The sequence below is a fragment of the Chiloscyllium punctatum genome, chromosome 36 (assembly GCF_047496795.1).
Source record: "Chiloscyllium punctatum isolate Juve2018m chromosome 36, sChiPun1.3, whole genome shotgun sequence".
Taxonomy (NCBI): Eukaryota; Metazoa; Chordata; class Chondrichthyes; order Orectolobiformes; family Hemiscylliidae; genus Chiloscyllium; species Chiloscyllium punctatum.
This window is the reverse complement of record NC_092774.1, coordinates 40,569,565-40,585,317: the sequence shown is the minus strand read 5'-3', so window position 1 is coordinate 40,585,317 and position 15,753 is coordinate 40,569,565. Positions and strand designations below refer to the sequence as shown.

Below are 15,753 nucleotides of genomic sequence, written 5' to 3'. Positions count from 1 at the left end.
AAATAAGTTAATAGATACAAGCCTTGAGCAAATCCAGCCTCCAGCCGGACCCCCCGCTTCTTGGAGCTCGGACCTTCCTCCAGCTCCGGGGGGTTGTTGAGCTCCTGGGCTCCGGCCGCCGCCGAAGAAGCCGCGGGCGCCGGCTCTCTCTCCTCCACCGCCGACATTTTTAATTTGTTTTCTCGTTCACCCGGTAACCGTCACCTCCCCCTTCCCGGGCCCCGGAAATTATACAAAAATAAACAATAAACCCCACCGGGGACTGTCTCCTTTTCTTCACAACTTTTGTTTGAAAAGTTCCGGCTTTAATTTGAAATGTATTTTAAAGGTATTTTCTGAGGTAAACGATGCCTGTCTGCCCCCCTCCCTCCGTCAGAAACCGCCCGCTGAGTCGATGAGAAAACCGCAGCCTCGCGCCGCCATCTTTGTTTTTCTTCTTCTTACGTCTCCTCGTTCAGTGACGCACGTCATCCACGCCCCGCCCAATCAGAACACACCTAACTCCACCTGACCAATGGCGACCGGCGCTGGTTGTTACTGACAGAGTTTGTGTCCAATTGCCAATTTGGGATAAAAAAGGCGGGAGCAACAATTTTTTTCCCCTGTGACTGCACATCTCATTCCTTTTGCCTGTCTCTTCAACAGGGGAGGGGGAATCCCAAACTAGAGGGCACAGGTTTAGGGTGAGAGGGGAAAAATTTAAAAGGAACTCAAGAATTAAAAAAAAGTGTGAAAGTTAATTCGCCTCAAGAAAAGCCCCCTCTTACGACCTGAACAAAATAGATTGTTCACAGCCTATTACTCACTAAACAAGAAGGATGTTGTGAAACTTAAAAGAGTTCAGAAATTATTTGTAAGAATGTTGCTAGGGTTGGAGGGTTTGAGCTTCAGGGAGAGGCTGAAGTGGCTGGGGGTATTTTCCCTGGAGCATTGGAGGCTGAGGGGTGACCTTATGGAGGTTTAGAAGATCTTGACAGGTCTGGGCATGAGAAAAAGATAAGGTGTTCCCTGGGGCGGGGGAGTCCAGTACAAGAGGGCATTAGTTTCTGGGTGAAAGGGGAAAGATTTAAAACGGCCCCAAAGGGCAACCTTTTCACATGTAGGTTGGTGTGTGAACTGAATGAGCTGCCAGGAAAAATGGTGGAGGCTGGTACAAATACAACATTTAAAAGGCATCTGGATAGGTACTTGAATAGGAAGTTTTAGAGGGATATGGACGAAGTGCTGGCAAGTGGGATGAGATTAATTTAGGCTATCTGGTCGGCCCATACCAAAGGATTGTTTTTTTGTGCTCTACAACTCAATGGTTCTATTTCCACAGAGCCAGAACCAATTTCAAAAGGCTAGGAATAGGCCATTCGCCCCTTACACAGTGTCCTCAACTGTGGCCTCACTGAGCGTATTTCAATTCTTAGTGCTATGTAATGAGCCAGACTTTATTAAAAATCTTAAAGCAAAAGGAACACTTAGGAGGCAGCAATTATAATATAGTAGAGATCAGCGTGCAGTTTGAAAGAGAGAAGGCAAAACTAGACGGAATGGTATTACAGTTAAATAAAGGGCAATAAGAGAGGAACTGACAAAATTGACTGGAAGCAGAGCCTAGTGGGGAAGATAGTAGAGCAACAATAGCAGGAATTTCTGGGTGTAATTGAGGACACAGTACAGAGGTTCATTCCCCCCAAAAAGAAAGATTATCGGGCGGGGTAGGGGGCAAGAAGACTGCCATAGCTGACAAAGGAAGTCATGAAATGTATCAACGAAAAAGAGAGCCGATAAAGTGGCCAGACCACTGGGAAATCAGAAGCTTGGGAAGACTACAAAAACAAACAGAAGATAACAAAGAGAGAAATAAGGAAGGAGAGGATCAAATATGAAGGTAAGCGGACCAGTAATGTTCGAAATGACAGGAAAAGTTTTTTGCAATACGCAAGAAACAAACGAGAGGCAAACGTAGAAATTGGGCTGCTCCAAATTGATGCAGGAAGGTTAGTGATGGGAGATGAGAAAATAGCTGAAGAACTTAATAAATACTTTGTGTCAGTTTTCACAGTGGAAGACATGAGTAATATCCTAACAATTAAGGAGAGTTAAGGGGCAGAGTTGAGTATAGTAGCCATTATAAAAAAGAAAGTGCTAGAAAAGCTAATAGGTCGAAAAATTGAAAAATCTCATGGCCCTGATGGCTACAGCCTAGCGTTCTGATGGAGGTGGTTGAAGAATTAGCAGAGCTGTTGGTTGTAATCTTTCAAAAATCACTGGAGTCAGGGAAAGTACCAGATGATTGGAAAATCACTGTCGTAAGTACTTTGTTCAAGAAAGGATCAAGAGAAAAGCTGGAAAATTATACGCCGATTAGCCTAACCTCAGTTGTAGATAAAATTCTAAAATCTATCGTTAAGGATGAGATTTCTAAATTCTTGGAAGTGCATGGTTGGATTAAAATAAGTCAGCATGGATTTAGTAAGGGGAGGTCGTACCTGACAAACTTGAAGAGTTAACAAGTAGGTTAGACTTGGGAACCCCGAGGATGTTATCTACCTCGATTTCCAAAAGACTTTTGTAAAGGTGCCTCATAGGAGGCTGCTGAGTAAAGTCAGGGTCCATGGTATTAAAGTTGAGCTACTGGCATGGATTGAGGATAGGCTGCCTGAGAGAAGGCAGAGAGTTGGGATAAAAGGTTTTGTTTTGGAATGGTAGCTGGTGACAAGTGGTGTCCCTCAGGGCTCAGTGTTGGGGCTGCAGCTGTTCACTTTATATGTTAATGATCTGGATAAAGGGACTGGGGGCATTCCCACGAAGTTTGCTGATGATACAAAGTTAGGCAGACAGGCAGGTAGTTCTGAGGAGGTGGGGAGGCTGCAGAAAGATTTGGACAGTTTAGGAGTGTGGTCCAGGAAATGGCTGATGAAATTCAATGTAAGCAAATGTGAGGTCTTGCACTTCGGAAAAAAGAATACAGGCATGGACTATTTTCTAAACAGTGAGAAAATTCATAAAGCCAAAGTACAAAAGGGATCTGGGACTGCTAGTCCAAGATTCTCTAAAAGTTGACTTGCAGGTTGAGTCCGTGCGGAAGAAAGTAAATATAATGTTGTTATTTATCTTAAGAGAGTTGGAATGTAAAAGCTGTGATGTGCTACTGAGACTTTATGAAGCTCTGGTTAGGCCCCATTTAGAATACTGTGTCCAATTTTGGGCCCCACACCTCAGTAAGGATATAGTGGCACTTGAAGCGTGTCCAGCGGAGATGCACGCAATGATCGCTGGTATCATAGGCCTAACAGACGATGAACAGCTGAGGATCCTGGAATTATATTCATTAGAGTTTAGAAGGTTGAGGGGATATCTAATAGAAACTTACAAGATAATGCATGGACGCTGGTAAGTGTTTCCATTAGGCAGGGAGACCAGGACCCATGGGCACAGCCTGATGATTAGAGGGGGTCAATTTAGAATGGAAATGAGGAGACATAACTTCAGCCAGAGAGTGGTGGGCCTGTGGATTTCATTGCCATGGAGCGCAGTGGAGACCGGGACATTAAATGTCTTCAAGGCAGAGATTGATAAATTCTTGGTATCACAAGGAATTAAGAGCTATGGGGAGAGTATGGGTAAGTGGAGTTGAAATGCCCGTCAGCCATGATTAAATGGCGGAGTGGACTTATGACCTTACTTCCACTCTTATGTCTTATGGTCCAAAGGAAGAGCTCTTTGCTATTCACTTTACCTCCACTTCTAATGATTTTATAAATCTTAGTAAGGTCACCCCTCAACCCCATACACTCCAAGGAAGACAGTCCCAACCTTTCCTTATAACTCAAACCCTCCAGTCCAGGCAACATCCTGGTAAATCTTTATGGAACCCTCTCTAATAGTATTCTTCCTATTACAGAGCCACCAAAACTGTACTCAGTACCCAGAAAGTGACCTCACCAACATCCTGTACAACCTCAACGTGATGTCCCAACTTCTATACTCAATCGGGTGGACAGTGAAGGCAATGGTGCAAAATGCCTTCTCTTCCACCTGTCTACCAGTGATGCAACTTTCAAAGAACTAAATACCTGAACCCCCTAACCACTCCCCCCACCCACCCTGCCAAAGTGTCTCTGTTCTACAACACGACCCAGGGACCTACCATTAACTGAACATAGCAATGCAGAAAATTCCTGCATTCTTTTCCTGAAGCCCACTGAAGACGTTACCCAGTAGGTAACGAAACGTCTGGAAATGAACCTTGCAGCTCAGCAAGCAAACGTACATCCAAAACCTCAACCTGAGCTACAAATCTTCTCAAAACTCACTATGTCCAGCCCTTCCTTGTTTAGCAAAATGCAACCTCTCACTTTTATTCATACCTCTCTCATAGACACAGACACACACACATGCCCCACAACACACTCACAGGCTTAAACTCCATCACACTCAGTTCACTCTTACGCACGCACTCACACAAAATTCTATGGATTGAATTTGTATTGGCCGAATTATATTTGCAGATACTTTCAATTTTGCTCAAAAAGCACACAATCTGCAGGCAGTCAATCCATGCAATATTTTATACATTCCTACTTTGGAAATAGAACCAGTCTGATTCAAGATTGGAATACTGACAGACTCAAACCTCACATCTTTAATGCATTGTCTGAGCTGAGATGTCACTTTTTTTAAAATATAAAACATTGTCATCTCAAGAACGTGACTTTAAAGATGTTCTGGGATTTGCATATTAATGAACTAAAACCTGCAACCCATTCTAAAAGATGAAAGACATAACAACAATCTAGGTTTGTTCAATATGTCCTATCAGTCGCATGACACTGTGATCTTTTGCTCGACAATCGGTGTATTATTCCCCGGCCAACAGTTACCCGATGAAGGAGCAGCACTCTGAAAGCTAGTGCTTCCAAATAAATCTGTTGGATTATAACCTGGTGTTGTGTGATTTTTAACTTTATCTACCCCAGTCCAACACCGGCACCTCCACACCGTTTCCAGTGGACGCAGCCCACATCTCCCGCTGCTGCCAGTAAACTATACAATGCTGATGAAACGGTGCAGTACCTGCACTTCTGAAAAATTTACAACTTCTAACGATACTAGCTACTCATTCACTGCTCCATCTGATACATGACATTGGAAACTTAGTGCAGGAGGCTGAAATGAAATGAGCAGCTTTAAAACAAAAACCTCTTGGAGCTCAAAGTCTTCAATGAGAGTCTGAGCCCGGTGATAAGTTCAGGTAACCTTTATTGTGACCCAACGTTGTTACAGCTTCAGATTCCCCCCCCCCCCCCCCCCAAGCAAAAAGATGTAGAAAAAGTAGCTGCTTTTTAAATAGCTTAAGGTCAAAGAGTGCACCCCCACCCCACACAACCTCACATTCTTTACTATGATCACCACCGAGTTGTCAGTTTGTAATTGGATCCTTGGTACAGCCTTAACTGTTGGAAGTATTGCCTCACTCAGCAATTTCAACCCATACCCTGTAAACAAGTAAGTCTTTCCCCACTCAATGACCGGTGGCAGTGATGGGCAATGAAGAGTCAACCATGATGTTGTGGGTCTGGAGTTATGTGTAGGCCAGACCTGGTAAAGGATGCAGCTGGGATGACTGAGTGAATCCTTCCCCACATTAGCAGTTTCCTTCCCTGAAAAGGGATGTGAGTGAATCAGATGGGTGATGTCTCCCAAACATTCATTTCTTCATTAGGTTCTGAACTCCAGATTTCTGACCGAAATCCAATTCCACCATCTGCCACGGCGGGATTCAAACCTGGCAGTCCCTGGAACTGGGTTGATAGTCCAGTCAATAAGGCAATTGGCTATCCCTTCTTTCATCCCCCTGCGATGGCACATGAACTCGCTGGTGCCTCCACAGATGGGAAGCGGGGGTAAAGCCCTTCTCACACTGAGAGCAGGTGAACTGCCTCTCTCCGATGTGCACCTGCCGGTAGGCCAGCAGGTTGGAGGCCTGGGTAAAGACCTTCCCACACTCGGGGCAGCTGAAGGGCCTCTCCCTGGTGTGGACCCACTGGTGCCTCACCAGGTCGGAGGCATAGCTGAAGCCCTTTCCGCACTCGGGGCAGGTGAATGGCCTCTCCCCAGTATGACTGCGCTGATGAGTCTCCAGGATAGAAGGGACACGGAAGCCTTTTCCGCAGTCGCCACACTTCCACGGTTTCTGCCCGGGGAGGGATCCATTGGGTTTCTCCATGGCAGAAGCTTCAGTTGCACACAAACGCATGTACAGCCCCTCCCTGCCGTGAATTCCTCTTTCCAGGCTGTATAACTGCTTCAGGTTCCACAATCAGTGCGCTGCAACAGTAGGGTCTCTCATCCAGTCCCATTGATGCTGAAGACGTGCTCCAACAGGAACCAAAAGGCTTTGCTCCTTCTCACAGAATCACAATCAAAAATTGTTGCAGTCCTGATGGATTGAGTGACCGTCGGACATTGACATCGAAGTGAGGACTGCAGAAGCTGGAGAGTCAGAGTTGAACAGTGCGGCGCTGGAAAAGTACAACAGGTCCGGCAGCATCTGAGGGGCAGGAAAGTTGATGTTTCGGGCATCAGCCCTTCATCTGTTGATTTTGATACTTCCGTCTTCAGATCATCAAATGCTTTGTAAAAAGAGATGACAAAAGTCATGACTGTCAGTGCAAGGTAGAAATTCAGAACAAGCAATTCTACTTTCTGCGGAACATTCTTTTCTTTTGTTATCCCACACTGAAAATGGAAAGCACCATCCTACTCTCTCTCTCCCCCGCTGTTCTCACACCGCTCTAACTAATTCTCCTGAAGATGTTGATTCAGGATCTTACAGGGGCAGAACAGCAAAAACTTCAAGACTGACATCTCTCTGAATTTTGGATAACTCCACTGCTGAGAGTGAGCAGGTCTGATTTTGGGAAGCTCACAAAATAGTGTCAGTTCAGGGTGAACCTGCAATGCAAGTTCTTGAGGAACAACCAGACATGAAGTGGTTAACATCCCTGGAAAGGAGAGAGCAAGATGAGATATCAAAGGCATTAACACCGACACCAGGGAGAAACTGAACATACAGATGTGACAAGCCAGAGTCAGAGATATACAGCATGTAAACAGTCCAACTCATCAATGCCAACCAGATATTCTAAATTAATCCAGACCCATTTGCCATCGTTTGGCCGATATCCCTCTAAACCCTTCCATTTTATATTTCCATCCAGATGCCTTTCAAATGTCATAATTGTACAAGCATCCACCATTTCCTCTGGCAGCTCATTCCTTACATGCACCACTCTCTAAATGAAAGAGTGAATTTAGCACAGTGAATCCATCTTACCCATAGTGCCCAGGGGTGTGGAGGTTAAGTTAGCACGGCCAATCCATGCTAACCTGCTCATCCCTGGGCATTGTGGGTAAGTTAGCACAGTCAATCCACCCTAACCTGCACATCCCTCGACGATATGGGTAACTGAACACTGCCAATCCACCTGAACACTTCCAAAGCAGAACACAATGGGTCATTTAACATGGCGAATCCACCCCAACCTGGATAAAGTTACATATAACACAATAAAAGGTGACAGTCGAACAAGTTTATTTCGAAGCACCGGCTTTCGGAGTGCTGCATCTTATTCAGTTGGTTGTGGAGTACAAGATCATAAGACACAGAATTCATGAAAAAACATTACAGTGTCCTGCCACTGAAATTATATACTGAACAAACCTGGATTGTTAAGTCTTTCATCTTTTAGAATGGGTTGCAGGTATCAATAATATGCAAGTCCCAGAACTTCCTGTCAGGCTTCTACTCGAGATAACTTAAGGTTTTATAAGAAAAGGTGACATCTCAGGTCAGATAATGCATGAAAGGAGTGAGGTCAGAGTCTGTCTGTATCGCAATCTTGAGTCAGCCTGCTTCGATTTGCCAAGTGAAATTTACAAAATATTACATGTATTGGCTGCCTTCATTGACTGCCAGCACATTGTGCATTCAGAGTTATACAGTCATAGATGGACAGCATGGAAACAGACCCTTCAGTCCAACTCATCCATGACAACCAGATATCCCAACCCAATCAAGTCCCACTTGCCAGCAACTTGCCCATATCCCTCCAAACTCTTCCTATTCATATGCCCATCCAGACTAGCCTCCACCATTTCCTCTGGCGGCTAATCCCATGCACATACCACCCCCTGAGCGAAGAACTTTCCGCTTAGGTCCCTTTCGCACTAAACCCATGCCCTCTAGTTCTGGACTCCCCCACCCCAGGGGAAAGACTTGGTCCATTTATCCTATCCAAACCCCTCATAATTTTATAAATATCTGTAAGATCACCCCTTAGCCTCTGACGCTCCGGGGAAAACAGTCCTAGCCTATTTAACCTCTCCCTATAGCTCAAATCTTCCAATCCTAGCAACATCCTTGTAAATCTTTTCTCAACCCTTTCAAGTTTCACAACATCTTTCCGATAGGAAGGAGACCAGAATTGCATGTAATATTCCAACAGTGGCCTAACCAATGTCCTGTGCAGCCGCAACATGACCTCCCAATTCCTGTACTCAATACTCTGACTATTAAAGGAAAACAGACCAAATGCCTTCTTCACCATCCAATCACTATCCTATTCTTCACTACCTGCGACTCCACTTTCAAGGAGCTATGAAATTGCACTCCAAGACCTCTTTGTTCAGCAATACTTTCTCGGACCTTACCATGAAGTGTATAACTGCTGCTAAGATTTGCTTTACCAAAATGCAGCACCTCACATTTATCTGAATTAAACTCCATCTGCCACTTCTCAGCCCATTGGCCCATCTGATCAAGATCTTGTTGTAATCTGAGGTAACCTCCTTCGCTGTCCACTACACCTCCAATTTTAGTGTCATCAACAAACTTATAGCTATATCTCTTATGCTCACATCCAAATCATTTATATAAATGAAGAAAAGTACAGATCCTTGTGGCACTCCACTGGTCACAGGCCTCCTGTCTGAAAAAAACAACCCTCCACCACCACCTTCTACCTTTGAGCCAGTTCTGTATCCAAATGGCAAGTTCTCCCTGTATTCCACGTGATCTAACCTTGCTCACCAGTCTCCCATGGGGAACCTTGTTGAACACCTTACTGAAGTCCATATCGATCACATCTATTCTCTGCCCTCATCAGTTCCCTTCGTTAGTTCTTCAAAAAAATTCATTCAAGTTTGTGAGACATGATTTCCCACACGTAAAGCCATGTTGACTATCCCTAAACAGTCCTATCCTTTCCAATACATGTACATCTTGTCCCTCAGTTGGATTTCCTCCAACAACACCAACGTCTGGCTCACTGGTCTATAGTTCTGTAGCTTGTCTTTACCACCTTTCTTTAACAGTGGCACAACATTATTCAACCTCCAGTCTTCCAGCACCTCACCTGTGACTATCAATGATACAAATATCTCACCAAGAGGCCCAGCAATCACTTCTCTAGATTCCCACAGAGTTCTAGGGTACACTTGATCAGGTCCTGGGGATTTATCCACTTTTATTCATTTCAAGGCATCCAGAACTTGCTCCTCTGTAATATGGACATTTTTCAAGATGTCACCATCTATTTCCCTACATTCTATATCTCCCATGTCCTTTTCCACAGTAAACTCGGATGCAAAATACCCGTTTAGTATCTCCCCCATCTCCAGCGGTTCCACATAAAGGCTACCTTACTGATCTTTGAGGGGCCCTATTCTCTCCCGACTTATTCTTTTGTCCTTAATGTATTTGTAAAATCCTTTGGATTCTCCTTAACTCTAGTTGCCAAAGCTATCTCATGTCCCCTGTTTTCCCCTCCTGATTTCTCTCTTAAGTATATTCCTACTGCCTTTATACTGTAAGGCTTCACTCGATCTATCCTGTCTATACCGGACATATGCTTCTTCCATTTTCTGAACCAGACCCTCAATTTCTCCAGTCATCCAGCATTCCCTATACCTACCAGCCTTTCCTTTCACCCAAACAAGAATATACTTTCTCTCGACTCTAGTTATCACAGTTCTGAAGGCTTCCCATTTTTCAGCCATCCCTTTACCTGAAAGCATTGGTGCACAATCAGCTTTTGAAAGTTCTTGCCTGATACCGTCAAATGTGTCCTTCCTCCAATTTAGAATTTTTGAGCAAAATAGAATGTATCTGCAAATGTAATGCTTCAAATACAAATTCATCCCCATTGAGAGTGTGGTTCTATGTGTGTAATAGAGAAACCCTGTTTCCATGCTGGATATCTAGATGTCTATTTGATAACAGATGCTTTATTTCTGTTGGAGCAAGTATGTTTGTAAATCATAGCTGGATATTAATAGTTAGATGTCAGGGAGAGAGAATTCCTCAGGTAGAGCACTATCAGAATCCTGGGAGACCCCTACTTCAGATTTACTTGGACTGGTTGACAGTCTGGGAGAATATGGATTGGGTCTCGATTGAATAAATGTTTATTTTTCCCGAACGTGTAAAAGAGGGTGTTAAAGCTTCAGCAGAAATTCAGCAGAGCTGAGAACAGACCAGCATCTTACTCTGTGGAACAGGGAGATCAACAGTGGACAGAGAAATCCGGAACTGAAATCCAAACTGATACCAGACTACCCTGTGATCAGTGCTTTGATGAGCAGCACCAACCCTCTACCTTTACTGAGCGTCCCATTTGACTACCCCCTCGATATTCAGGATCCAGTCCTTGCCATCCTGAAGCCATGTCCCTGTAAGGAGTCTCAGATCATAATTATTCTCTTCACTGTGTTCAGTCAATTCATTCACTTCTGTTACAATGCAGCTCACATTCAGTTTTTAGTTTCAGTTTCTGTGATCTTCTGAATCCAGTTTTGATTGCTGGTATATTTACTCTCCTTGTCCCTTTCTATCATTCTCTGATGTTCATTTCCACATCACGACATTGCTCACCAGCCTTGATTTGGATTGGCCAGCCTAAATTGCCCAGTGTCCAGGGATGTGCAGGTTAGTCAGGTTAGCCATGGGAAATGCAGGGTTATAGGTTCATAGTAATAGAAGCAGGGGTCAGCCATTTGGCCTGTCCTGCCTGCTCTGCCATTCATTAAGATTATGGCTGATCTATCCATCATCTCAGCTCCTCCTCCCTGCAGTGTCCCAAACATCCTGAATTCCCCAATTATGCAGAAACCCATCCAATTGTGTCTTGAATATACTTAACGAAGCTGCCTTCTCTGCTTCCTTGGGCAGAGACTTCAACAGTTTCACTAGTCTCCAGGAAAAGCAGTTCCTCCTCGTCTTTGTCCTAAATCTACTTCCCCTAATCTTGGGGCCCAGTCTCATCTACCAGCAGAAATGACTGGATTGGGTAGGGTTTCATCCACACAGTGCAATGAATTCCCACTTTTCACCAAATCCCAGATGTACTCACTCACTCACTCAGTTGCTGTCTCACAAATGAAAGATTTCATTGTAACTTCTTCTGCTCTGAGTAAGGGCAAAACATTTTTGAAAGTTGATCTGAAAGTCCAGTCTTCACAACAACACCTCTGCTTTCACTGAAGATGACTAAAGTCATACAGCATAGAAACAGACCCTTTGGCCCAACTCATCCGTGCCAACTATATATCACAAACTAATCTAGTCCCATTTGCCAGCATTTGAATCATCCCTTTAAACCCTTCCTATTCAAGTACCCATCCAGTGGCTTTTAAATCGTGTCATTGTACCAGCCTCCCCGCTTCCTCTGGCAGTTTGTTCCATACACGTTCCACCCTCTGTCTGAAAATATGTTGCCCTTCAGGTCCCTTTCCCTACTCACCTTAAACTTCTGCTCCTTTAGTTCTGGACTCCCCTACCATGGAGAAAAGACCTTGGGTATTCACCCTATCCATGCCCCTTATAAACCTCTTTAAAAGGTGACCACTCAGCCTCTGATGCTCCAAAGAGAATATCTCCCTGGCCTATTCAGCCTCTTCCCGCAGCTCAAACCCTCCAAATCTGGCAACAGCCTTCTAAATATTTTCTGACCCCTCCCAAAGTTTCATAACATCTTTCCGACATCAGAGAGACCAGAGTTGAATGCAGTCTTCCAAATGTGGCCTAACCAATGTCCTTTTGCAGTTGCAAAATGATCTCCCAGTTCCTATACTAAATACTCTGACCAATAAAGGAAAGCATACCAAACACCTTGTTCACTATACTGTCTGTGTAAGACTCCACCTTCAAGGAACTATGAACCTGCACTCCAAGGTCTCTTTGTTCTGCGACACGCCCCTTAACTGTGTCAGTCCTGCCTGGATTGCTGGACCAAAATGCAACACCTCACATTTCTCTGAATTAAACCCCATCTGCCACTCCTTGACCCATCCGATCAATTCTAATTTATGCTAAACTCTCTTTCCTCTCTTATTCCCTAGAAGCTGAAAATCTCTGTCCCACATACTCTCCCTCTATTCTCTCATTGCTGAACCTAATCCCTGCTGTACCTCATCCGGAAGGGTCTGTTTCATGCTGATTAACAGGCCCACACTCAGGAGGATCTAATGGAAACATACAAAATACTGAATGGCCTGGACAGAGTAGACCTTCAGAGGATGCTTCCATTGGTAGGAGAGACTAGGACCTGAGGGCACAGCCTTCGAGTAAAGGGAGGGCGTTTTAGAATGCAGATAAGGAGATACTTCTTCAGTGAAAGAGTGGTGAATCTATGGAATTCATTTCTACAGAAGGTTGTAGAAGCCAGGTCACTGAGGATATTTCAGACTGAGGTAGATAGGTTCCTGAGTATCATGGGGATGAAGAGTTCCAGGAAGAGCCCGGGAGAATGGGGTTGAGAAACCTATCAACCACGATTGAATGGTATGAACAGACCTGATGGGCTGAATGGCCTAATTTCTGCTCCTATGTCTTATGGTCTCTTGCTGTCCTGGCCACAGTGAGAGAATTGGGAGCAGGAATTGGGCATTTGGTCTTTCGAGCCTGCACAAGCATTGACAGATCATAACTGAATATGGATCTACTTACATCTAAGTGAATAGGCTGGAACTTTTTCCCTGGAACATAGGAGGTCGAGAGGTGACCTTATTGAGGTTTATAAAATCACGAGGGGCATAGATGAGGACAATATCAGCTGTTGTGTCAAGAATAGGGAGCAATCTTTTTAAGGTGAGAGGAGAAAAATTTTAAAAAGACACAAGGAGCACATTTTTCGTTTAAGAGAGTGGAGTGTGTGTCAAATCAATGTCCAGAGGAAGTAGTGAATGAAGCTACAGTAACAACATTTAAAATAACTTTGAATAAGTGCACGAATAGAAACGTTTCAGAAGGATATGGGCCAAACATTGGCAGGTGGGACTAGTTTAGTTTGTGAATATAGTCAGCATGGACTAGTTGGACTGAAGGGTCTGTTTCTACGCTGTATGACTCTGTAACTGTTCTTTCCTGGTCTTAAAACCATTTTCTTACCTTCCCCCAAAACCATCCACTTCTTTGTTCATCAAAGTCAAATGAACTCAGCCTTGAATACATTCAATGACCGGCCTAACTGCAGAAAGACATCCACACTTCTGAACTCAATTCCTCTTGCTAATATATCACTTGCTTTGCTCATTGCTTGCTGCACCTGTCTGACAACTGGCAGTAACTGGTTTCGAAGGACGCTGAGGCCCCTTTGTCCATGCACACATCTTTCCTGATGAAGAGTTCGTGCCCGAAACGTCGACTCTTCTCCTCAGTTGCTGCCTTACCTGCTGTGGTTTGCCAGCACCACACTTTTCAACTCTGATCTCCAGCATCACACTTTCACCACAACTCAACATATCACTCCGTAAACAATGCACCTCCTTTCTGCTTTTTTTATTACATACATCAAAGGTTATACCTTCACATTGTGGCACTGCGTTTGCAAAGTGAGACACAGACCTGGATCAACTTTTTCAGAGTCTGTCCCCTCCCTCGATTCACTCTTTCCTTTCAGTTGCTACAAATCAATAATTAAACCCCAGAATGAAAAGAAAATGGAAAACGTGGTGACAAAAACACTATTATACTCACAAATTTTAGACAGAGGAAGGAATTTATAGTCTGGGGTGAGGTTTAATCTTCATTCAGTGACAAAAGATCAGCATCAGCGGCTTCATAGCTCACGGTCCAACTTCTGCATTTCGACAACGGCCGACTCTGATTGGCAGGAGGACCAGACTCCTTCGGATCATCCAAGGTTCTCCATTGGTCCATGGAAAGGAGCTCGTGCGCCTTTTCTGCGGACACCCAGGAGTATGCGCAGTACTTTGCTGACACCGGCGGACATGCGCAGTGCTTACTGACACCGTGGAGAATGCTCAGTATGCTCTGTCACGATGCTGGTGTTACCGACAAATTTTAAAGTTAAAAATCACAAAACACCTGGTTATAGTCCAACAGGCTTATTTGGAGCGCTGCTCCTTCATCAGGTGGTTGTGGAGAATAATATGGTAACACAGAATTTATGATCTTCTGATCTTATACTCCACAACCGCCTGATGAAGGAGCAGCGCTCCGAAAGCTAAGTGTTTCTAAACAAGCCGGTTGGACTGTAACGTGCTGTTGTGTGATTTTTAACCTTGTACACCCCAGTCCAACACGGGCACCTCCAGATCATGACAAATTTTAAGTGTCCTAATGTGAATACGAGAGAAAAATGCCAACGCCATTTTTCCCCCCTGTGCCTTCACGTTTCATTACTTTTGCATTTTAGATTAGATTAGATTACCTACAGTTTATAAACAGGCCCGAAGGGCCCAACAAGTCCACATCGCCCCGCCGAAGCGTAACCCACCCATACATCTACGTCTACGTCTACGTCTACGTCTACCCCTTACCTAACACTACGGGCAATGTAGCATGGCCAATTCACCTGACCTGCACATCTTTGGACTGTGGGAGGAAACCGGAGCACGCGGAGGAAACCCACGCAGTCAGTCGCCTGAGGCGGGAATTGAACCCGGGTCTCCGGTGCTGTGAGGCAGCAGTGCTAACCACTGTGCCACCGTGCCACCCACTATTTTGTCTGGCTTCTCAACATTCCTGCCTTTACCTCAGGGTAGAGGTATTCCAAAACTAGAGGGTATAGGTGTAGGGTGAGGAGGAAAGATTTTAAGAGATTCAAAGGACGCGGCATTCACCCCATACAGGGTGAAAGTGACGACTGCAGATGCTGGAGATTCGGGTCTTCGAGCATATGCAGCCGTGTGAGAGTTCCCGGGTTCCAATCCCAGGCAAACCATCATTCCTAAAATTGACCTGAGCAAAAATGCCCGATGAATTTTCTCAAAAGCCGCTTCGTTAATTAAGATCGGACTGCCTTGGGCACACCACCTCCCTGACACAGTGTTCACAAATCAAACTGACAGCAAAGATTCACGTGTGATCGAAAGATTTGGCTCAACATATTTCCGGATCTGCTTCTGTGAGCCTGACGTGATTCGAACACGCAATTTTCTGATCTGGAGTCAGACGCGCTACCGTTGCGCCACAAGCTCACGGATGACCAGCTGACTCTGTTCATGCTTAAGGGAAGTGATCGCACTGCAATGATTTTACGTTTTGAATAACAACGGAGATCAACAGTTCATGTCTGTTCTGTCTCTCCCCCGTCTCTTTCTGTCTCTCGAAACAAGTTCCAACTCTACCTCAATAAAAAGGTGAAAGAACTGTGGATGCTGAATATCAGAAACAAAAAAAAACAGGAGTTGACGGTGACCCTTCCACAGAACTGATGGTGATTGGGAAAACGTTGG

General features: G+C 44.6%; 1 non-coding gene across 1 annotated transcript; it reads right to left on the bottom strand.

Annotated features, from left to right (window-relative positions):
• Positions 1-15,423: 15,423 nt before the first annotated feature.
• trnaw-cca (transfer RNA tryptophan (anticodon CCA)) lies at positions 15,424-15,495 on the bottom strand. The gene has a single exon. It is a non-coding gene; the product is annotated as a tRNA-Trp (tRNA).
• Between the last annotated feature and the right edge of the window lie 258 nt (positions 15,496-15,753).